We start from the raw sequence: 19,148 nt of genomic DNA, 5'->3' as shown, positions 1-19,148 counted from the left end.
GACATAAGCAAATAAATTCCTTTTTTGAAGTTTTTATTATTATTTTTTATATTTTTATATTTTATTATTTTTTCAGTACTTGCTTTTCATTTTTGCATTATTTTTTTATTATTTATTTTTTTAATTTTGCAAGTAGCGATTATTATTTTTTTTCTTCCTCAGATTATTAATTATTTTTCAAAAAGATTATTAAATTGTTTTTTTTTCACAACAAAAATTTTGATAAAAATCCCTGACAAAAATTAACTAAGACTACAGGAAGGAAAAGACAAAGGAAAGACTCATAGACGAGTTATTTGTTGAGGCAGTTTGTATGTTGTTAATATTGTAGGGTCGTAATTCCAGATATGTGTTAGCAGTGGGTTTTTGGTTGCCCCGAGCCTGGACTTAAAATTGCAAACGAGCTTATTTATGAAGTGATTCACCGTTGGAAGTCTATGTGCGGCGAGGACGTCTGACATTCGGGTGAGGTAGGGAAGGTTCAGGGATTGGCAGACGCACGCAACGTATTTCACTCTCCTTGTGGTATCAGTAGTTCCCAGCCAAAGGCTGTCTACTACTTGTTTCAATTTTTTTGGTTTCCGGCTAGATGTGAGTCATGGCAGTTCCTTAAATTGGTTAATTAGGGGGAACGGATATGAGAGGGAGGTGGTTTTAGGTAGTTTATGTTTAGTTTTGTCAGGAAGGTTGTAATCCCAAAGATGAACGATTAGTTCGTTGTTGGTTAATGGCAGCGACTTAGCAAATTTATGAAGTAAGCTCTTTAGACAGTGCAGCAATGGAGTGATCTTCAGGTCCTTTCGTAGGTTCCAGTTGCTGATGAACCACGGAGGGCCGACGATTCTTCGGATGATGACATTTTCAGTGGTTTGTAGACGTTTTAAGTGGGAAGCTGCAGCGTGGAGCCAAACTGGAGATGCATAAGTGAGTGAAGGCTTGATGGTACTGGAGTAAAGTAAAAGTTTTGTCTTGAGCGAGAGCGGGGAAGAAGCTTTTATAAGTGGTAGTAAGCTTATTCTTACTCCTTTTGCTTTGCCTATTTGGGTTTTTATGTGATGTGTCCCGGTTAACTTTTTGTCCACGTGGACGCCGAGATATTTAACTATTTGCTGTTTCGGAATTTTTGTTTTTCCGAAGAACAATGAAGGGCCCTCGCCAGCTTTGGGACGTCTGGAGAAAACAATATGAGTACATTTAGTTGCATTGACGGACAGATAGTTTTGCCCAATCCTCGTAGTCGTCGAGATGGTCTTGAAGTTTGTCGGCTGCATGTTCTGGGTTAGAACTCTGAGATAGGATTGTGGTGTCATCGGCTTTATTCTGGAATGTTTCCAATTTTTCCCTGATAAATCTTGAATTTGCAAAGATTTCACAGCCGTGGAGTAGTGCGGGACAAATGATTGTGGATTAGCGTTTGGATCTGCAGCTGTGGGATAATGGAGAAGTACGGGAGGACAATGAACTTAATGCTTGCCTGATTAACATTGCTTTCCTTGTGCAATATTTAAGGTGTTCGTTGAAGGTTAATTTGTCATCTAACAAAACGCCGAGGAATTTATGATTTTTCGCTCTTGGTATCCGGATTTTGTTTATGGTTGGTTGAGTTTGTGCTGCAAATTTGGTTCTGCGTGAGAAGTGTATGTGTGTGCTTTTGTCTGCGTTGATGCGTATTTTCCATATTGGTGTCCATTTGGAGATGAGGTTTAGGTGTTTGTTGAGTTTGTTAGTGCTAGTGTCTCCACAAAATGACATTGCAGTAATAGCTGTGTCATCAGCGTACATATGCAATGTGGTGTTTGTGGTGTGTGGTTTAAAAAAGTGTGAATAACAGCGGACTTAGAATCGAACCCTGCGGAACGCCTGCTTCCATTGGATGCAAAGAAGAGATTGTTTTGGCTTCCGTAACACAGAATTGTCTCTGAGAGAGATATTCTTTTATGGAGAGAATATCAGAACGTGGGAATTTTAACTGCTGCAGTTTGTAAATTAAACCTTTGTGCCATACTCTGTCGAAGCCACGGGCAACGTCAAGGAATACTGCGTCCGTTGATTTACGGTGATTAAAACTGTGGCTAATTGTTTCTACCAGACGAAGGATTTGGTGGAGGGCAGACATGTTTCATCTAAAACCGACTTGTTCAGGCCGAATGATTTTGAATGCAGTGGAGAAGGATTCGAGACGGCGAAGGACTAGGGATTCAAGAATTTTGGAAAGATTTGATAGGAGTGAGATAGGTCGGGAATTGCCGGGGACCTTAGGGTCTTTACCAGGTCTCGGAAGAAGAATAACTTTTGCTTGTTTCCAAGCATCCGGGAAGTGCGGAAGAGAGTAACAGGCATTGAAGAGATTAGAGAGAAGAAAAGGAAATTTTGGGCATTTACTGGCAAATCGCAACTGTGTGCTGCTAATGTTATCTAGGCCGGGTGCTTTTCTTATGGAGAGAGAGTTTAGAATTTTTTCGATATCAGACGGGGAGGAGATAGCAGTGGAAGAAGGTGTGGCTTTGAGGTTATCAAAATTTTGTTTACTGAATTTTCTATTGGAGAAAAGGAAGTATCTGAGGACATGGTGGATTGCAGATGGTCGGCTTGGATTTTGACTTTTTCAATCAGATCAAAAATTAGTACTGAATTAATTGAAAGAGGATGGGAAAAAAAATTGTCAGTGTTTTTGAGGGACCTTATTTGTTTTCCAAATAGATTTGGCGTCGGGAGGGACTGGGTTTTCAAAAGTTAATTTCCTAATATGGTTTTCTCAATTTCTATTACTGAGGGACTGAATTTCTTTTTTTACTTGGTTGGAAAGGCAATTGTAATTTGTTTTATCCTGAGAATTTCTATAAGCTTGCCACAATCTGCGTGCGGCATTGCGGCATTTAATTAAGTCAACAAGGAATTGTGGGAGTTTTTCATGATTTTTGGGTTTGGCAATGAAGGAGCGTGAAGCACATTTTTTAGCTTCATGTAGAGCGGAAGTTATGAGTTTGGTTTGTTGGTCAATAAGTGCAGGAGTTGGGTTTTGGATGGGATTGATATCAGAAAGGGAATTCTTTAGACAAGTTACATATTTTTCCCAGTCCGTGACTTGGAATTCTGATGACAAAAGTGGTTTATTGCTTAAGGGTAAGGTAAAGCATAGCGGGAGGTGATCTGAGGTGAACGAGTAAATTACAGTGGGCGTGCACGAGATGGGTAGGTTGTGGGAAAGACCGAAATCGATTATGTCACAAGATTTTGCAGCATAGTGGGTTGGGAAAAGCGGAGCCAAAACGTGAATATTGCGATCGGTAACAAATGAGTTTAATACTTTACCATTTTTATCAGTCCTGTTGCTGTTCCACATCGGATGTTTTGCATTCCAGTCGCCGAAATAAATTCCATTAGGCGAGGAAAAAAGACTATCTAGATTGTCCACTGTAATTTTATGTTTGGGTTTACAGTAAACTGAGTAAATGTTGAGAGGACCGTCTTTTGTATGCACCGAGATACCAAGAGCTTCAAATATACCTTGGTCTTTTGGGCAAATAAAACATATTATTATTATTATTATAAGAGGGAAGTCAGGGTTGGTTGCAGCGGCGAACGAGCAAAGAAGTGGGGGAGGTTGAGGAATCAGAGTGTTTTGTTGTTGATTGTTAGCAGTACGGGTTGCTGATCTGCATATTTTTGCGGCATAGTGAGTTGGAAAAAGTGGAGCCAAAACATTGATGTTATTGTCATTTACAAATGAGTGTAAAACTTTACCGTTTTTGTCCGTCCTGTTGCTGTTCCACGAAGGATGTTTAGCGTTCCAATCTCCGATAAATATACCATTAGGCGAAGAAGAAAAAATGCAATCTAAATGGTCCGCTTTCAATGTTTTTCCGGGTTTGCGGTAAACTGTGTAGATGTTGAGAGGACCATCATATGTGTGGACTGAGATACCAAGAGCTTCAAGGAATGCGGGATCGGGAGAGTTAGTTAAGGAATGGGGAAGGTTATTGCGGATAAGAATTGCTACTCCTCCGCCGTGTGTAATGTGGAGAGTAAAAAAATTTATTTGGTGTTAAAAATGATTCTTGCAATAAAATTACGTCAATGTTGTTGTCCAAGGCGTACTGGAAGAGTTCATTTTTTTTAGCCAGTACGCCGTTGCAATTCCAGGAAATGACGTTTAGAAAGTGTTTCCCTATGGTGTGTGTGTTCATTGTTCAGGCTGAAGTAGCAGCAGTTGTTGGAGAAGGAAAATCTTCCTTTTGGTTACAGAATGGAGAGAAGAAAGGCGGGAGCTGATGCCAGTGAACCAGGTTAATAGTTCACTAGCATCAGTGTTGGGTTCTGTGGGAGCAGGAATTGAAGGGTTAATAGGAGGGAAGTCAGGGTTTGTTGCAGCGGCGAACGAGCGAATAAGCGGGGGAGGTTGTGGAGCCTGTGTATTATCAGTACAGGTTGCTGATCTGCATGTGGCCATGGTGGCTTTTGCAGCGCGGTAACTGGCCGGATAATTTTCCTTCAGATTGCGCAAGTAGCCGGTTCTTCCCTGGACTTTTCACATTCGGAGGAAGGATGATTGCGGGTGCAACGAACACACCGGTGCTGTAAAAAGCAATGATTTTTTGTGTGCCCGATGGCCTGGCATATGTGGCACTTAACCGGCAACGCTGATTTTTTGGGAATATCAATTTTAATTTTCAAACCCATAAACGATGTTGCCATAAATTTGGCTGGGTCGATGGAGTTTTCCGTAATAACGTGTATTACGTTGGTCGGATAACTGGGAACAGAAGTTTCCCTGCGATCTCGTTGGAAGGCACACGGCCGAGTGGAATAAATTCTTTTGCAAGAAATTACCGGGAAACCTTGGGAAATTAATTCGTCAAAAATTTGCTCGTCCGACACAGAAGTTAGTGCTCCTCGCAAGGCGAACTCCCGGCGTCTATTTCCAGGCAAACAATAAGTGTTCTAAGCAATTTTTAAGTCACTCAAAATAGATTTAGCTGTATTAAAATTGTCAACTCATGAGCATTTGATAATGGCTGCAGAGCGTGACGTGGCATGTGAAATGGGAGGGGTTTTACATGATTTAAGGAGGTGGGAATGAAGGGTTGGCTAGTTGGTAATGTCGGCAACATGGATAGGAGGAATTCTAGGTTTGGGAGCGGGTGGGATGGCAGAGGGTTGGGGGGTAACATCCGGTGAGGCACTCTTAAGGGCCTCACTGGATGAGGTAATGTCACCGTTGTCACTTTCGGTACAAGCCAGAGGGGCAAATTTATTGGCAGTGGCAAATAAAGGTTAAACCGAGGTGACCCTATTTCTCCTACGGCCAATTACTGGTGAAAACTCTGTGTCCAGGCTCGAACACGGGGCAGGCGCATGCAAAGACTGGCTGGCTAAGTGAGTATGGCCTACCGTACTCGGGACCGGGGCTGTGTGGTCCTTGGCTGCCGCAGGCTGGATGGCAGCGGGCGGCTTGGTGGCAACCGGTGGCGTGGCAGCAACCTATGGCGTGGCGGCAGCTAGGGGCGGTGGCGGCGGCAGCAGGAGTCGTGGCAGGGTTGGTAGTCACACTGCTGGCAGGATCTCCAGTGGTTGGCGAAGAGTCTTGCTGTTGTATTGCTCGAGTGGCCTTTGGAATGGTTCTTTTAAGGGCCTTGCGGGCAGCTTCAGGCAGCTTCTCAGTGAGGGCCGCGAATCACTCGAATGCTGCTGGGTCGTCATCTGGCAAGGCCAAGGACTCTTGCCGAGGATCCATGGCACCGTCCAGCACAAGCTAAGGCGACAGCCAGTTGACGCGGCACGATTATTGTCGCACAAGTGAAGTACACTTGACGCACTTCAACACTAAAGAAGAACACTGGTGCCTAGGTACTGTAGAGCAGGCAGGCAGCAGGCAGGCAGAAGACCAAGAAGGCAGCCGACGACGTTGTCAATAAATCCACAGAGCCACTGACTACCATAAATACTTGGAAGTAACGTAAGAGAAAAATGTTTTAGTGACCAGAAAGTTTGGTGAAAGGAATATATTTTTCAAAATTATGTTAAAACCTCCATATAGAGCCTCTTTACATCGTTAACCTCCATACTTCATGCTACCCTTAAAGTCCCGTCAGATTTACATGTAAATTTATAGGCAAACCTCTTTTTAGTGAACCTCTTTATCTTGTAAAACCTCCACTTATCATACCAAGGAGCTGGGCCCAATATGGCCTAACTACCTCTGAAAATTGTACCAAGACAACAAGAGATAATTGATGCGGCCGCAATTACGTACATGGAATGGAATTTTCAGCGATAAATGTTTCTCCCTTATTTTTCTTCTTACACACCTTTAATATGCTGTAATTTTCATGTTAATCATTACTTGCGGCCATTTTGTTCCATTTGAAAGCATACCTAACAGTTAATAAGATAAAAGGTATCCAACTATCCTAATCATTTTAAGTGACTGTTGAAATAAAAGAAATCACATCATTTTCTCTCGAATCATGGTAAAAATCATGCAACGGCACTAGCTTTCTGTTATGTATTATTAAATTATAAATATATGTTCACTAATTCATGAATATTTGTTTAAACACATAAATATAATGGTTTAAAAGAAAGTATTGCCTTTCATTCCCGAAGGATATGAAAAAATGGTGCCGATCAATAAAACCTCTCCATAGTTAACCTCCATGCATCAAATTGCCCAAATTTTGGTCCCCTCCATTACCATGTACAGAGGTTTTACTGTATAGGCCTAATTACAACCCAGTATCAAGTACAGCTGAGCATTAAAACACTTACTTGGATATTCAAGGAGAACCACCCTTTGTGATTCCCGAATACCTTGGCAAGTTCTCCCCTGGATTCTTTATGGGGATATTGATGAATGCAGCCCATAACCCCAGGACATTCCCTCATTGCAAGGAACTTCTGCATGAAATCACTACATTCCTGCTCATTAACAGGCATTTTCACCCAGGTCATTAGATGAGAAGCTGTATTTATCTCAAGACATTCTGTTAATTATGAAAAGAAGTGTATTAATGGAATGCACTTGAATTATGTAATTGGAAATCAGAGACAATAAGTAACAAGATCTTGATTATGTGGGACTCAAGAGGCCTGTGATATTTGGCGTAGATCACTGCTAATAATCTGCGATAGAGATATGAACAATTAAACAATTATGCCCGTTGAGGGTTACTATTACCTAGTTAACAGTTAATATCATTCAATTTGTAGCCAGTACTTAAAGAAGGAAGATCCAATATAAATTATGCTGTTCTTACATGAAAACTTGTAGGGGCAGAGTATAGTGGGCATGCCAGTAGCCTCTATATCGGAGGAGGTAGAGGAACTCGCCTTGCTGACTTGCTGGCCAATTGAGAAATGAGAGGCAGGATGACATCCCTGATGGTAGTGGTAGCCCACACGCTACGTGTTACAATTGCGACACACTCATTTCAAGCCCGAAAACAGGTGTTGAACTGGCAAAATTTTATGTGAAATGAATTCGAAAGAAGATACATCAAAATTTCCAGTTGGAGCAAAAATTCACGCACAATTCCCCATTCACCCATTTGCTTGGACACCCTGGAGAACTGTGGTGATACAACTAACACAATCTTAACCAGTAGGAAGAAGTTATCACCAGCTGTCAAACATTTTTATTGTCAAGTTCGCACTTCTTGATATGCGAGCATCTCTTCCCCTCGCTACAATCTTACCCCTCTCCCTATACAGACGCTAATATTTTCACTCTGTAGTAAATGCTCTCTAGTTACTTGAAGCCGATTCGTATTTGTTGTTATTTTCACCACTAGCTACTGTTACTCTTGAGAAGTTACTCACAAGGGGAGACTATGTACCTTGCTCCGCCTTTTTCAATGTCGTATTTTTTATGACCTTCGGAATGGTGAACACATCTCTGAACTAGTAGTGGTTCCGTTGAATGGGCCTTAGTTTGGCTGTAATTAATTAATTTTCAAGCGGTATTTTTCACAAGCCGTACATAATTTAAAAATATCTCACTACTCAGTAGACAGGGTAGGTGGGGTAGTGGTAGCGTTCATTATTCCTACCCAGGGGGCCAGGGTTCGCGGCTTCATCAAGCCCCAAACCCTGGCCCCTGGGTAGGGGCCAGGGTTTGGGGCTTGATGAAGCCGCGAAACCTGGGCCCCTGGGTGGAAATCATACACGCTACGACTACCCCACCTGACCTGTCTGCTAAGCAGTGCAAAATTTTGGAATTATACATGGTCAGTGAAAAATACAACATGAAAATTAATTAATTACAGCCAAACTAAGGCCCATTCAACGGAACCACTACTAGTTCAGAGATGTGTTCACCATTCCGAAGGTCATAAAAAATACGACATTGGAAAAGGCAGGGCAAGGTATGTGGTATCCCCTTGTCAGCTATCAATTCCCATCAAAGACAGCTAGACAGTCACTTGAGTGCATACATATTTGATTATAGTAGACTCCGCATTATCCGGCTGCGGTTTATCCGGGTTGCGAATTATCCGGGCATGATTTTCATTCTCGCTCAATTTTTTCCCCCATGTTTATAAAAAAAATCGGATGCAAAATCATGGGAATTACTGCATTAATTCTAGGATACACTGAGCTCATTGTTTCCGTTGAAATCCCCTTCATGAAACAGAAGCGATGATGAGCTAGCTGTATTCACGGGAGCACCGTGTTCCTGTTTTCCAAGCCTCGAAGTACGAGACCTCGTTCCATGATCACGGATACACGTCCCGCAGCAGTTGCAAGCCGGGCAACTTCTGCGAGACGCGACTGCGTGGCGTGGTGCCTGTCAGGGTAGTTTCCAACGTTGAGCGGTGGTTTTAAAGCATTTGTGCAAACCACTTTTCTATGTACGTGATCACGCCACGGATGTGTGGTTTTCGAAACCAGGCCTTACATGGAGCATTAATAATACGAGTACAACCATGTTATTGCCGCTAAAAAGATGGCGAACTGGCAGAGAAAGCTCTCATAGAGTCCGGGAAGCACTCTAACAGAATAACTGCATAAGTAATAAATATATTGTTTGGTTCCCATAAATTATGAACACTGCAAGACATTTGAGTGAAAGTTTGTGTTATTTGATTATTGGTGCACCCCCTCCCCATCATTATCCCGGATAATCTGGAGTTTACTGTACTCCTAGTGGGGTACTTTACCTGTTGTCTCACTGTCACACATGTTATTGAATTTGTCCGGCACAAGGGGCATGTATTTTGAAAATTCTCGGTTTATGAGAACATTATGTGGAGTGGTGCCTACCAGTGTAGTTTCCGACGTTGAGCAGCGGTTTTGAAGCATTCGTGGAAACCACTTTTCTATATCCGTGATCACGCCACGGATGTGTGGTTTTCGAAACGAGGTCTTAAAAGGAGCATAAATGATACGAGTACAACCAGGGACGATGACTTACAAAAAATATTTGGGGGGCCCAAACCGGGGATCTTGCCCCAGGAAATTTTATAATTAGTCAGTTTTAAGTTTTTTAAGCATTTTAGAAGAGTCATATGATCAACATCAGAAACCTGATAACTCGAACATCGAGATCTGGACACTCCGGGGAAAATCGACAAGCCTGGCATATTTTTTCCTCACATCCATAACGAATTTTTGAGGGGGCTCGGGCCCCCTCAGGCCCGATGGAGTCGGCGCCACTGAGTACAACCATGTTATTGCCGCTAAAAAGATTGTGAACTGGCGAAGAAAGCTCTCATTGAGTCCTGAAAGCACTCTTAAATAACAAAATAACTGCATAAATAATAATATACGAGCGTGATGCGCCAGCTCTCAGCGGGCTTCCCCCACTCTTTTCAATGCAGGTCTACAGAAGGATAGGCACGTTTCTAATTTTAAAATGTAGAAAAAAAAGGCAGGGTCTTATTGACAAATTTAATTGGAATGTTCATGCACAAATTGAGGTCAGAGGACCTCTTTAAACACAACATTGGAAGTAATTACACTATCCTCTGTTAATACTTGTTTAGCGTTTTCCTTAATATTTACAAAAATTTTTCGAAAAGATCTTACCCTACAGAATGCTACATGAAGTTGGGCCATGAGAGAATACAGGGTCAGGCAGGAATAAACCAGCTCTTTGAAAAGTCTGACCCTGAGCCTTGTTAATAGTCATCACTTGGGAAACCTTAATGGGAAATTGTCTGCTAGTCAAATTAAAAGGCATGGTGGGATCCGACGGCATTAACTGTATTCTTGGGATGAGGACAATCTTGCCGGAATCGATTATTTTTTTTATTTTTAAAAACCAATTTTAGGAAACAATAGCAATATTTAGAAAGTTAGATATGCCGTTTCATATTCTCTGATAAATTCTGTGCATTTTGGTACCTCATTTGTAGAGTTTGGTTGCTTATAAGTTGAGGAAAAGGTATCTATACAGTAGAAATAATATAGAGGATTGTTTGGTTCAAGTAAATTATGAACATTACAAGACATTTAAGTGAAAGTTTGGGTTATCCGCGTTTTCCGATTACTCGCGCCATCTCTCCCCGTCAGTAGCCCGGATACTTGGAAGTTTACAGTGAGTCCATGTTCTACATCACCCAGTTTAACGTCATTTCGCGATAACGTCACGAAAATTTTGAGACCGTCTTTCGTTTATCGCACCTACGCTTCGCGATAACGTCAAGTCTTTTAAATTTCGCGCGAAAAAAGGCGAAGCGGCGGGCATTGCAGGATGTTCGTTTTGTAGGCGGTAATACAGTCAGTCTACGCAAAGTGTAAAACGGTGTGTTTATTCTTAATTTCGATTACGGTTTTAGCCAAAATTTCTGCAAAATGAATTCTTGCGTAGGTGCGCAAGGTTTTACTTGACAAAATGGTTTTCAGGAACCTAAAAAGTGATTTCAAGGCATTTTTCCGTGTAGAACTCGGAGTTTTTGTCGTCACTTTTTCGCCGAGTTCACAATAATTTTGGTTCCTGTAACTGCGACGATGTTTCAGCGATGATGATGCCCAGGTGATGCTCACCCGGGCGACCACTGTAGCGAAGCCGAAAAGCAAATGCTGGAAGATACAAAAATAGAGAAGGATTTACGTCACTGCTGCTACCGACGTCAATGAAGACATGAACTCGTATTTATGCGATAGTTTGGCATTCCCTCCGTAAAAAATGCCCCAGATATGATATGCTAAAATTTTTTTCGTGTAGGAATTGCGAGGTCTAGGAGCCGATATTCAATTTTTACATTGTTTCTTATGGGATAGTATGCTTCGATTAACGTAATTTCGTTTATCATCACATTTTTCAGGAACAGTAAGTGACGTTAAACGAGGACCCACTGTATTGTATTTGCTTCCCAAACACACAGCTAATAACAGATTGTGCTAAAAATCCACAGAGGAAAAATTGTATGCCTTGACTGGGATTCGAACCTGGATCCTTGATTTCCGGCCGAGTGCTTTAGCCAGTTAAGCTACTGAGGCGTCATTCCTCCCTGTGGAAATTTAAATATTATACCAGACAAGGTGGCATGGACTGCTGAGCATATGAATAAAGTTTCTTCTCCTGACCTTCCTTATTATAACAACAATGTAATGTTTATGCTCTTGGAGTATAGGTCATGATAAATTAAACTCACATTTGGCCAACGTTTCGGAGATTTATTCTCCTTCCTCAGGGCTCTTAATTATAATGAATGTTTACAAAGAAAATAAAGAAAATAAATTAATTAAGTGGTTACAAAAATTTGAATACAATTGTGCAGTACAAATTCATTGGTGAATTAAAAAATTGTGTACAGAATTAAACAACATACCTGTGATAGAAAAGTTTCGTTACTAGGCTAATCATGGTTACTTATAAATATTGATTCATTTGTTAACAAATGGTATCTAAATTATACTAAACAATTTTAATTTCGATGAATTAAATAAATCTCCGAAACGTTGGCCAAATGTGAGTTTAATTTATCATGACCTATACTCCAAGAGCATAAACATTACATTGCTGAGCATATGATGTCACAAGCAGAACAAAACGTGTGCACGGCACCGCAGCCAGAGAGCAAAGCTCGAACTTTGAACCCAAAGTGGTGTTCCCTCTTGACTATTTTAAGTATACCGGGACTAGCCATGGTGATAACTTTTCAGAGTCAATTACAATGCACAAATTGCACGAACAATCCATAGAGGCAATGGTGCAGCGAGGGGGGGATTTTGGGGGATAAAACCCCCCAGAGCTGAGAGAAATTTTAAAGTTTCATCCAGTTTACTTAATTAGATTGATATTACTAACAGAATAGTGTAAGTATTTATAAAATGTCCCTCAGAAAGCCGTAAAACTCACCATTTTGAAACATTTATCTTTTTATAAATCTCGCACCTACCGCTTATCCTGGTGGGTATTCTACACCCCCACACACCCAGGTATTAGTTGCACCTATAACCCCCCCCTTTGAGGGAGGGGTTACTTAAAGGGGGGGGGTATACTTAAAATAGTAACCCGCCTTAACACATTAATCCCCAGCGTTGCGTTAACCCAACATCATTGAATCCTAATTCTCAGAATATGTTTCTACTTCAGAATAATTTTTGCTTCGACTTACTGGCTTTTTAAAGTATCTCTAGTTCTAATTTTGTCATTTCCACTAACATTTTCATTCGTATAATTATATTTTTATGACTGATAGCGTTTGGCATAAAAATCGATGCGCACATACAAGACACCCGAGGAAAAATGACATACCCCGGGATGTCTGTTAAGGCAGAATGGGGCTTCTCCTCCAAAGAAATACTGAGATGTAACTCAAGTTTTAAAAATTACTTTTTTTGTATCTAAAGTTTCCTAGTAGGCTTCCGCGGAGATTATGATGAATTCTGCTGATTTCTCCGGGTATTCTTCTCCGTTTATCCATTTTGTAGGACTATATTTCGCCAACGTTCCAGTTGGCTTCCTCAGGTCCACTGAAGTGTCGATGCTGAAATTTGTTCATCTAATATATGGCTTCTTCAGGTCCACTGAAGTGTGCAGAAATTTGTTCATCTTATATACGTTTGCCGTCTTTTTTTGTGGAGGTGTGCCCTGATTGGTCAGGATCTTTGAAGACCCTTTTCCACGCGCTCTGGCGAGATTGACAATTGAAATCGCCAAAACGACAAAAAACTTTGTTGTGCTGCATTAGAACATGGGCAAAACCCACTTAAAGCACGCGCCACAGCGAAGAACACGGCACCACGTGACCTCCCCTCACACCACACATCTTCCCCTCATCTCCTCTCACACCTTCCCCACTCCGGCCCGCTGCCTTCCCCTTACACCACGCGCTTCCCCCACTCCCGCATCTACTGGCGCAGCTGCTCTCACACCACGCGATTCCCCCACTCCCGCGTCTAAACGCGCACCTGCCCTCACACCACCTCCTCATCGAACGCGTCACCACGTGTCCCAGCGGAGCACCCTCATTGGACGGAGGGCGGCCAGGCAGGGGTATATAAGGAGGAGCCCGAGACCAGGGAAGGCAGTACGGAGACGGGAGCCTTAGGAAACGGAAGCCGATTTGACACCCTCGTCGGCCTTCCTTCCTTGTGAACGGAACCCTAGGGCAAGAGCCGATTTGACACCCTCGTCGGTCCTCTTCCCTTCTTAACGGAACCGTACGGAAGTAGCCGATTTGACACCCTCGTCGGCCTTCCTTCCTTGTGAACGAAACACTAGGGCAAGAGCCGATTTGACACCCTCGTCGGTCCTCTTCCCTTCTTAACGGAACCGTACGGAAGTAGCCGATTTGACACCCTCGTCGGCCTTCCTTCCTTGTGAACGAAACCCTAGGGCAAGAGCCGATTTGACACCCTCGTCGGTCCTCTTCCCTTCTTAACGGAACCGTACGGAAGTAGCCGATTTGACACCCTCGTCGGCCTTCCTTCCTTGTGAACGAAACCCTAGGGCAAGAGCCGATTTGACACCCTCGTCGGTCCTCTTCCCTTCTTAACGGAACCGTACGGAAGTAGCCGATTTGACACCCTCGTCGGCCTTCCTTCCTTGTGAACGAAACCCTAGGGCAAGAGCCGATTTGACACCCTCGTCGGTCCTCTTCCCTTTTTAACGGAACCGTACGGAAGCAGCCGATTTGACACCCTCGTCGGCCTTCCTTCCTGCCGGAAGCCGCCCGCGGAGTCAGAGGATCGGAGCTGAGACGGAGCACTTGGCCGGTGACCACTGACGCCGCCATCCCGCCTGCGGCTCGTGGACCCGCCGCCAACGCCGGAACCCACGCCAGAGCTGTCGTGGATCCCCGGCGATCCCCAGAGAGGCCGTTCCGGACCGATCCATCCCAAGCCCCGCGGAAGCAGTAGCCGCGCCGCGGACCTCGCCACCCACCTTTGCACTCAATCTTGTAGGAGAAAGTAATCAATAAACACACCCTCGGGGTGTTTTAAACTACTTTGAACGTATTTTCCTTCCAAGATGCTTACCCGATCCCGTGTACCGGGGTGGGTCTCCCTACCACCTCCGGAGGTCGCTGAACCCGCGACAATTGGCGCCCAACTTACGGGGACATCAACCGGCAGCATGGATAGCAGCCGGGACCCACAGGGCCCTCCGACTGACAACGCCTGGCAAAACAACGCCTCCACCATGGATATTCAACCCGTCGATGGAGCGCCCGCTACACCTAACATTGCTCTTCCGAGAGAGCCTCAACAAAACTCGGTGGCGCCCAACCCATCTCGCACCCGCACAAGGGATCAATGCGAGGCTACAACCTGCACCAGAGTAGGGGAGCACCTAATTTCCTGTGCCAGCTGCCAACGATGGTTTCATCACCTCTGCCTTGGCTGGAGGGACGAAGCCAGGAACATTGAAGGACTACAGTTCATATGCGGAAGATGCAGCCAACGTCAACCTCAGAACATCAGTCCTCGGGCCTTGCCGGAGCCAGCTTACCGTCCCCCGTGGCCGGAGTTTTTCGGAGGGGAAGCGGAAGATCCAGAGATGTTCCTGCGAGGTATGGAGACGAGGTTCCACGAGGACCAGATACCTACCTCGTGGTGGGTCCCCAGAGCGGAGCAACAACTCCAGGAGGAAGCAAGAAGGTGGTGGACACCGTACCGGGAATTCTCGTTCACGTGGGACGAATTCAAGCGTAAGCTGAAAGGAAGATTCGACACACCTGCACGGAGGGCCCAGATACAAGCGAAACTCTATGGGAGCATGCAGACACAGAAGGAAAGCGCAGAGATTTTCATCCTTCGGAAGATCCAGCTGTTTCGAAGACTTTTCCCGGATGGAGATAAAGAAACCATCTTACCCACGCTGACAGAACAACTCCTCCCAAGAATCAAACAAATGCTGCGAGCCTGTCCACCACGGAACACTGAAGAGCTCATATGGTTAGCCAGCGCCATTGAAGCCGACCAAGCTGAAGACGTCAATCACACCCGACCTTCTGGACATCCAAAATGCAAGCTCTGTCCAGGATACCACCTGCACCGAGACTGTCCAGAAAATCAGGCGGGAAATGCTCGGGCGGGAAACGCTCGGGCGGACAATCACAAGACCCCTTCCGGCCCGCCCAACCGCCTATAGGGGCCACAAAACCTGAGGAACAAACGGAATCCACTCCCAGAATCCAGGTGGAACTCGGCGGCGAAATACTCCCAGCCGTCATCGATTCAGGAGCGGGAGTAAACCTAATTGCTGAACGTTGCCTGACATCAAGTTTCCAGAAACTAGTCCAAGGAGAACCCACTACTCTACGAACGGTAAAGGGAGACACGTTCCAAACAACGGGGAGTCTACAAACCATTGTCACCGTCCAAAAACTGCACCTTCCAGTAACGTTGCACATCACACGGGATATGGAGGAGGACCTCATCCTGGGACACCCCTGGCTAATAAGCGCCGAAGCCGTCATAGATTACTCACAGGGAACAATCTCTTTCGGCACTACGGACCGAGTCACTGCCGCCTGGACAAAAGGGAGAGAAACAACAGTAGAATGGCAACTACCAAGTCATTTCCAACAGCAGTTCCCACCAATCCACCAGAAAAAATTCCAGGAGATCCTTTGTAACCACAAAGAAGTATTCTCCTCGAACATGGCACCCGGGAAGACGCGAACGGTAACACACCGTATTAAGCTCAAAAATAACCTGCCAAAATGTCCTCCCAGTTACAGATATAGTGAAGAAAAGCGGAGAGTCATCCAAGAACAAGTAAAGGAAATGCTTAGGGGAGGGATCATCGAACCCAGTATCTCCGCCTACGCGTCACCTGTAGTGATCGTGAGAAAGAAAGACAATTCACCTCGGTTCTGTGTAGATTACCGTCGACTAAATCAAGTCACAGAGGAGGTAATACAACCAATGGTGAACATTCATGACGCTCTCAGGGATCTTGGACCCGCAACAATTTTCTCAACGTTGGATCTGAAGACAGGATACTGGCAGATACCTATGGACCCAGATTCCAGACCACTGACGGCATTCAGTACACCTGATGGCGCCACATACCAATTTCGAGTCATGCCGTTTGGTCTCAAAAACGCTCCGAGCACGTTCCAGCGACTCATGGCCCAGGAAGTACTCCGCGGATATATTGGGGAATTCTGTATAGCGTACCTAGACGATATTATTATCTACTCACAAACTTACGAGGAACACCTTTGTCAACTACGGAAGGTATTGGAGAGGCTTCGCACTCATCGACTGACCTGTGCCACTGAGAAATGCCATTTTGGAAAACGAAGTCTGGAATATCTCGGTCATCAAATCACCATCGAGGGAAACGAACCGCGACCGGAGAGTGTCCGTGCGGTGCTGGAAGCCATGCCACCAACCACAAGAAAGCAGACACGCCAATTTATAGGTTTGTGCAACTGGCTCCGAGATTTCGTCCCGCACATGGCCGAAATCCTCTCACCAATCACGGCGTTACTCAGCCCCGCGAAACGATGGAACTGGGGATCGGAACAAGAGGCTGCCTTTAATAAACTCAAAGAAGCCTTCAGGAATATCCGCCCCTTGGCTCGCCCAGACTGCACAAAATCATTTATCCTGCAGACCGACGCATCCAGTACTGGATTGGGAGCCGTATTATATCAACAGGATTCAGATCAAGAGCGGAGAATCATTGCCTACTCCAGCACTAAACTCAAGAGCGCTGAAACAAAATACCACGCCAACGAACAAGAATGTCTCGCCGTCATTTGGGCCATCAAGAAGTATCACCAATACCTCTCCGATAAACCGTTCTTACTGCGCACTGATAGTCGGGCATTGACCTGGTTGGAACGCATGCGGGACGATCGCGCCAAGCTGACACGGTGGTCTCTCTTGTTGCAAGAATACACATTTACAGTTGAACACTGTCCTGGCAGCAAGAATGAATTACCCGACGCCCTCTCCCGCACTCCAGTTGGAACAGAAGACGCTCTAACTCCGGATATGGATCGGATGGTGCCACCTTCTATCCATGCCGTCACACAACAAGCAGATCTGTATGAACGAGTCCAACAAGCGCAACAACAAGATCCAGAGGTTGCCGATATAAGGCAGAAGCTACTTAAGGCCCAGGAAACCACCTCGAAGACAAAAACCCAGAAGCAATTCCTGAAGAAATACAAGGAAGACACCGGGTACCTGTGGTCCCGACCAGGCCAAAAAGGACCTTGGAGGCTGTTGGTACCACTCGCCTTACGAGAAGAAATTCTCCAACGCTACCACGACATGCCATTGGAAGGACACCCGGGAATAAAGGCCACCTACACGGCCCTAACTAGAGGATATCATTGGCGCGCAGCACTCTCTGACGTCCGCAATCACGTAAAAAGCTGCATAAAGTGTGCTTGCAAGAAAGGAGGACAGGGAGGAAAGACAAGCGGACTCATGGCCCACAAACCACAGAGACCATGGGAAAACATCGCTGTAGACCTAATGGGCCCTTACCCACGCACCGCGAGAGGAAAAGTTAATCTGTTAGTAGCTACAGACCTGTTTTCAAGGTGGACGGAAGCATTCCCCATTGGCAACGCCGAGACACCGGTAATCATTAAAACATTAGAGAATGAAGTTTTTACGCGTTGGGGATATCCGGCTCACATCCTCACTGACAACGGACGGCAATTCACAAGCCGCCTGTGGAAGGATACCTGCGACCGATGGGGAGCAAAGCCGTGGACAACCCCCACCTACCATCCACAGGCAAATCCGACGGAGAGAAGAAACCAGGAGATAAAACGTGGATTACGGCTACATTTGGAAGACAAGCACACAGAATGGGACAAACATGTTCCGGCTATTCTATTCTCAATGAGACGAAGACAAAATGCTGCAACGAAGTTCTCACCAGCAGAAGTGCTGTTCGGTAAAAATATAAAGGGTCCAGGGGAATGGGCCTTCGCACCTTTAACAGATAAAACAGCGGAGGACACCACGATCCCACCTGAAGCCGAAGAACGCGCCGAAATAGTACGGGGAAACCAGGAAAAATACCAGCAAAAGTACGTCGCCAAACGAGAACCCGTTCCGGAATTCCGCCTCGGCAACCAAGTACTCATCCGGACACACCCGCTCTCCGATGCCACGCGCCGATTCCATGCCGGATTTGCTCCAAAATGGGAAGGCCCTGGTACAATTGACGAAGTGATCAGCGCAAACATCTACTGGGTGCGACTAAAAGGGGGACGTCGCCAAAAAGTCCACGCCGATGACCTACGACCCGCCCCCCCGTCACGATCACCACCAAACCCACCACCACCACCAAGGGATAAGACTTCAACCTCAGAGGTGATAACAAGTGCTAAAGTGACACAAATGAACAATGTGATATCGTTTGGACCGACACCATACGGCCAAGTGGAAAGTGCTACAGAAAGGGATATTATATGGACCGACACCATACGGCCACAATCCCCCCACAGTGTTTCTTCTCGCGGGTTTTGCGCCATCAGGGGAGGGGTGGATTGTTGTGCTGCATTAGAACATGGGCAAAACCCACTTAAAGCACGCGCCACAGCGAAGAACACGGCACCACGTGACCTCCCCTCACACCACACATCTTCCCCTCATCTCCTCTCACACCTTCCCCACTCCGGCCCGCTGCCTTCCCCTTACACCACGCGCTTCCCCCACTCCCGCATCTACTGGCGCAGCTGCTCTCACACCACGCGATTCCCCCACTCCCGCGTCTA

Source organism: Ischnura elegans, unplaced genomic scaffold, assembly GCF_921293095.1.
Source record: "Ischnura elegans unplaced genomic scaffold, ioIscEleg1.1, whole genome shotgun sequence".
NCBI lineage: Eukaryota > Metazoa > Arthropoda > Insecta > Odonata > Coenagrionidae > Ischnura > Ischnura elegans.
This window is presented reverse-complemented; position numbering follows the sequence as displayed.